Raw genomic sequence first — 6,829 nt, forward strand, 5'->3', positions numbered from 1 at the left:
ACACACACACACACACACACACACACACACACACACACAGATACACACACTCGTATCACATCACTTTTTTTTCAGAACAAGACATTTATACATTTCCCTTATATTTTCTTTCGCTGCCCCACTCCTGATGTCCGCCTCCTCATCTTCTTACTCTTTCCCTCGTCGTTTTCCATCATATCAACTTTGTCACATGCTAAACATTTATTTATTTATTTATTATTTACTAACTTTAAATGATAACTGATATTGATTGATCTTATTCATTTTAAAGCAAATATTTTTCTTTAAAACAAATCTAGTTATTATCTACATATATGTAGATATGCGGTTACTTAGATTTCTCAAATTATCAACATGGTTTCAACGCACTTTCAATTGATTGGTGTCAACTCTTAGAAGCTTAACCAATCAAAAGCAATGTAACTACCGGACTGGGCGTATTACAACCCTTATAAAGATTTAATTTCAAGTGTTTTCAGTTCGTAGACGTAATCTCAAGAGAACTAAGTTGAGGTAAGTGGCATTAGCTAATGGTTTGTTTAATTTTCCTCGTTGTTATTCTAAATTTTGGAAATCGTATATGAACTCAAGAATTGTTATGAAACTTTGCTGTTGTACATTTTAGCCATCTCAGAGTTATTCATTTATCCCGTTGTTAAATGTAGGCAAGTGGTTGAATCGTTATGATAACGGCTGGCAAAATAATAATAATAATAATAATAATAATGACGATGAGGATGACGATGATGATGATGATGATGATGATGATGATGATGATGATGAAGATGACAACCTAGCAGTGTTTAGTTACGTCCCTTTTTGTTCTGAATTTAAATGCCACCGACGCTTTTTACTCTTTTTGGGGTTGATAAAATTAATATAGATACTAGTTATATTTTGGAATAGATTTAATTGAATGTACCAACTAACAAAATTTATTGCCACTTGCCTATGCTAGACATAATTTATTCTATTCGGTGAGGTTTCGATCCCGATGTTCTAACCCATTAAAACACATCAATTTCCTGTTAGTCCAGAGCTCCCACTGCAGTATTTCATACATAACAGTATTAGTGGTTGCATGAACTCATTGCAATCGAAAGACCAATATTTGATCCAGTTCTCGAACTCTCGACAAATATATGTTTGGATATTTCGAATCTTGAGTAATATCATAATCATTAAAGTTAGTTTGTATTTTTTCCAAGTTTCTTATTTCTTATTTATTAAAGACTATTTTCATCATTAACGTCCTTCTTGTTTATTCTACTATCATCTTACACGTTTTCCAACACCAAAACTAACATCACCACAGCCAGTAGTACCACCAACACTACCACTGCCACTACCACAAACATCTTCCTAACTCTAACTTAATTCGTGCCAGACAAGTAATTAGTTAACCACCACACCAATCACTTAACTATCTACATTCGTGTATCATGTTTGTCGGTTAATTACTTATGTCGATTCTACTGTTTAACCTCAGAGCATGACATAATGACATTGTACCAAGCAAAGATTATTTCACGAAGGAAACAAAAAGGAGGTGGTAGAGAAAATAGTATCCAAGGAACTGGAGGTACTCTGCGCTGTCACCGAAAACTATATACAGCATGTGAACTTATCCAAACTCATGAACTTCGCTTTGTAGATTATTTCGTACGATAGTTAATGTGTTTGAATGAAGACATAACAACTGCTAGTAAAAAGTACGAATGATGTTAACCGTTTCAGTTCTTTGTTTCTTATCTTTGTTTTCTCGTTGACTGATATATCACATATAAATGAAAACAAGATGGTTGTCGCTCTAGCACTGTCAAAGCAAACTTAACTAATTTCATGAAGACAAACAATATATGAAAGTGGTTTTATTTCAGCTGTCACTTCTAATAGAGATTTACTCAGATTGCAAATGTATTGTTAGGAGTAGAAAATATGAATTTCAACAAGATGGAAAGCAACTTGTTTTAGTGTCAGAATTTCGATTCAGTCAAGCAAAACGGCATTAAATGTTTTGGTGTTTTATTGTTTTCTTTTTTTTTTAATAAAATAGAGACAAAAAGTATCTTAATTAGGTAAATACTAATTAAAAGTTGTCTCTCTCTACAGACAAGGATGTAAATAAAGTATTTCATAATAATTCTTTCTAATTTTGACACAAGGCCATCAATTTTGAGGGGAGGGGCAAGTCGATTACATCAACCTCAGTACTTATCGGGTACTTTATTTCATCAACTCCGAAAGGTTGAAAAGCAAAGCTGACCTCGGCAGGAATAGAAATCAGAATGTAAAGAGCCGGAAAAAATGAAAGACATTTCAACCGACGCTCTAACAATTCCGTCAGTTAACAGGCTTCAGGTATTTCATAATAATATTCGTCATCAATAATGACTTATTACTTGTAGAGCCTTATTAGTATTAAGGCTTTAGATTAGTCTTTTAGTTATCAATCTACAGCTTTTCTTCATTAACTTCCTTCTTATTATTCTCCCATTATCTTACACACCTTCCATCATCAGAACTAACGCTACCAACAACAACAGCAACAACAAGAACACCACCACCACCAACAACAACGCCATCATTAATAAAGAAACATAATAAGAAAAACAAAAGACAAAGAATGTACAAGTAAAGCTGCACCTACTGACTTGGTGTTTTACAACTCAACGCAAACAACAGTGTCAGGGTGAAAATGAAGATGGGTGTACCAAGGATGATGTTTGTCGAATGAAATAAGAAAATTAGTGCAATGTTTAATTTACAAGCATAGGTCAGAACATTTAATAACAAAGACCTATTGTCAGATCAATTGATCTAGCTGTGCTAATTATTTAAACTTGATGACAAAGGCTGTGTTCGTTTAATGGGATATAAAAAGTCAAAGTATTCAGCTGCTGAATTTTTATGCAAACCATTTTTTATTGTTATAATGTACATTTAATTTCCTTAATAACAACAAGTTAAAGTTGGTCTGCTCCAGACACTAGCGTTGCTAGTGGGCGGTAGGGGCGGTCCGCCCCGGGCGCGAACTTTTTTCCCCACGGAAGTTTCGGGTAATGAACTTGAACTCGTTTGGATGGGGAAAATGTGGATAGAGGGTGATGTGCTAGCAACCCTCTCTCTTACCATTTTATAACGTAAACAACATCACAAATAACTAAGCAGAGGCAGCCATGGTTGAAACAAGAACAAGAACGACAAACATTATTAAAAGAGGAAAGAAGCATGGTCATTCCTTACCCATGTGGCCTTATCTTATCGCCCATCACTTGTTATGTGCTCATAAATTAGTTTGATAGTTGAGCTTTAATTGGCTGTATGCAAATGAGATCATAACTGGAGTCCGGAACTCTCGTGGGAAAATAATTTCGCGCCCCGGGCAGTATTTTGGGGTTTGTTGTAGGCAATATGTGCTTTTGTGGGGTCCGGGGGCGGCAAATGGAATGGCCGCCCCCGGACGGCACACACTCTAGCTACGCTAGTGGCTCCAGAACAAAAAGTGAAATGTTGTGACATTATATAACAAATGGGAATGTTAAACCACTTCCCACTCTATACGCACAACCAAAAACAAACATATTTGTGTATATAATCATACATATATGTACACGTGTGTGTGTGTGTGTGACATCTTATTCGGTATCTTGTTGGTTTCTCCAAACATTGTGCATGTTTCATTGTGCTGTTCGCTATTCACGGTTCAGTCACCGTTCCAGAAAGTCAAAGACAATGACGCCTTTGTCACCGTCCAACGTAGTCACCATAACATTTTAATATTGATCTATGACTTTTGAACTTGTTAGGCCTTAGAGAAGAGGTGTAACGCCATTTCAAGGACTAAGTTTTCGCTTCCAGATCATAAAGATACATCCACGTTTCGTGCCTTGTCACCAGATCGGAAAAATAACGTGTTTTCGTTCACTACAAACGCTTCCAGCACAGGAGAACACTTCACGTCTTCAAATCTAGTATCAGTCTTCCACCGTCTTTTGTTATGCATAATGACCACAATCCTTTTGTGCAAGAAGCTCACCGACTGTGGCTCGTCTGTCCTCGCGAATCAATTAGTCCAACCGCTAGTGACTCCTGTCACTGGTCACAGTTGATCGTCTCTCACTACGAGGTTTATCTTCATTGCTGGTTTCCCTTCCTTAAACTTCTTCATCTATGTGTGCACATTCCTCTTGTCAATGATGTCATCTCCATAAACAACCTGCAGCCTTCAATGGATGTCTAACAGCTTGCATCCCTCCTTCGACAGGAATTCAATGACAATATGTTGCTTCCCTTCAGAACCCATTATTTTCCAGCAATAAAGAACAAGAAGACCTACTACAGAGGAAGAATTACTCAACCAAAATGTGCAATTTGAATGACCAATGTCAGTTAATAAAAGAGCTATGCCCACTTTCGCATTATTTTCGGTACAAGCCCGTTTTCGTTAAACGTTGTATCAATGTTTTTTGTTTTGTTTTTGTTCCCAGAGTCTGAGCAATGTCTTGTGGTGTATTACAAATATGCATTATTAAATTCCGTTATAATGTCTGCTAGTTCCTTACAACTTTATTTTAAGCTTTGCAGCATCCAGATAGTAAAAGTATGACATTTTAAATGTCAGAAAGTGGGATATATTTCAACTGTCTTAACCAATTATTTCATTTTGCTTAAATCATGCAATTATATGGAATTTACTTACAATTAAAGTTATATTAGTAAATTTATGTAGTATTGATATTTTATTGCACCCGAGCTAATCTTGTTCACCAAAATATTTGTATTTATGTTTATATAAATGTGCTGATAAGTATATTAAAAACTAACTTTCTTTTATATTTTTAGTTAAAAATCTTCAGCATAATATATCTGCGTAAAATATTTACATACAAAATGAAAGGTCATTGCATCATCGTCTTCGTCGTATTGATTGCGATATTTGCTGGAATGGCAACGGTCAGCGGTAAGTATTTGATTAATCTTATTCATGTAAATGAATCGGGGTTGCTATTCAGACCGATAAAGATGTTACCTGTTAAACAATATCATGACAAATCAAAAACAAAAAAACAAAAAAATTAGAAAGACAAAAGAACAATAGTTTGACATTTGCTTACTGTAGCATTTTATATGAATTTTTATACATCACGAATAAATCTGGAAAACGCCTGCTATAACAATCTGAATATTCTTGTATTTATTTTTTACATTAATTACAAGAGTTACATTAATTGTGAAGGCGCGTAGGATATTCGGGTCACGATCGCGAGTTCGTTTGTTAGATTCCAAGCGGCGCCTTGTGTCCTTGAGCAAGACACTTTATTTCACGTTACTCCAGCTTACTCAGCTGGCAAAAATGAGTTATACCTGTATTTCAAAGGGCCATACTTGCCACGCTGAATCTCCCTGAGAACTACATTAAGGGTACGCGTTAGTGTAGAGTTGGCTCAGCTACATGCACGTTAATTTCACGGGCAGGCTGTTCCGTCGATCAAATCAACTGGGACCTTCATCGTCGTAACCAACAGAGTCCCAGCTTACATTCATTTCAAGTTCGATGTTGCTAATCATTTCGAATGTTCAGTAACATATTTGAGGCCTCTAGCTGAAAACCCATTAGAACGTTATACTTCATCATACACAAGTCAGAATATAATTAAAGTAGAAAAAAAATCAGTGAAAATTCCTGAGAAAAATGTAAGAATCTTGTAGGTAGATCTAACAAAAAGCATACCATATTCAAAATCTCTCTCTCTCTCTCTCTCTCTCTCTCTCTCTCTCTCTCTCTCTCTCTCTCTCTCTCTCTCTCTGAAAATTGACTTCAGTGTATTTCAATTTTGTCGTGCGTAAATATCTTTGTCGTCACGCTATTTGTACCATTTCTATTCATATTTTCAAATATATAATACTCTGCCAAGAACTTTCTATTTCTTATTCTACTACATATATATGTGTGTGTATGTGTGTGTGTGTGTGTGTGTGTGTGCGTGTGTGTGTTAAATAAAATGAAACCCCAAAGCCAAAGTTATGTGAAAATTCTAGGACATTTATAAAGAGAAAGGTAGTCTTACAGCTGTTTCAGGGATATAAAAGATATCCCATCATCAGAGACGATATGAGAGAGTTAGATAGAAGAAAATAGTAGAGTTCATAAGAAGTTATTTTGGAAAGGAAGAAACATAAGAAGTATACAAGGAAATAAAAGAATAAAAAAATATATTGGATGTTAAAGTTGCTGTTCCATTATCCAAGGAATGTGTTGTGTAGAATGGGTAAAGAAACTTCTTGTCCATGGTATGTAAAAAGCTTCTTTACCCATTCTACACAGCACATTGCATGGATAATGGAACAGCAACTTTAACATCCAGCATATTTTTTTATTCTCATATTTCCTTGTATATTTTTTATATCTCTCCTTTTCCAAAATAACTTCTTATGCTGAACTTTACTTTTCCTTCTATTTAACTCTCTCATATCGTCTCTTGGGATACCTGAAACAGCTGTAAGACTACCTTTCTCTTTATAAATGTCATAGAAATTTCATACCACCTTGGCTTTGTTGTCCCATTTTATTTAACATATACACACTCACACACGACCCGCATTAGACTCCTCACTGATACTATTATCGAACCAAGAGTCTAATAGCGGTCCTTCCGTAGCACTTACATAACCTTACCTGCCTTTTGGGTCTTCTGGATACCAAAACATAAGCTCAATTTAATTTTGATTTTTTATAAATCGATTTTAATTGAGTTTTTACCTGTAATTTTGGATTTTGTCCCTAATATTATTATATATATGTATATATATATATATATATATATAT

The 6,829-nt window shown here is 35.1% G+C and overlaps 1 long non-coding RNA gene across 1 annotated transcript in view; it reads left to right on the top strand.

Annotated features, from left to right (window-relative positions):
- Positions 1-373: 373 nt before the first annotated feature.
- The window catches only part of LOC106883062 (uncharacterized), an 8,544-nt gene continuing 2,088 nt past the window's right edge, over positions 374-6,829 (top strand). Inside the window, exons 1-2 of the long non-coding RNA XR_001411063.2 lie at positions 374-513; positions 4,846-4,963. This is a non-coding gene — a long non-coding RNA (uncharacterized LOC106883062). The remainder of the gene's footprint in view (positions 514-4,845; positions 4,964-6,829) is intronic.

This window comes from Octopus bimaculoides, chromosome 4 (genome assembly GCF_001194135.2).
Source record: "Octopus bimaculoides isolate UCB-OBI-ISO-001 chromosome 4, ASM119413v2, whole genome shotgun sequence".
NCBI classification, from domain to species: domain Eukaryota; kingdom Metazoa; phylum Mollusca; class Cephalopoda; order Octopoda; family Octopodidae; genus Octopus; species Octopus bimaculoides.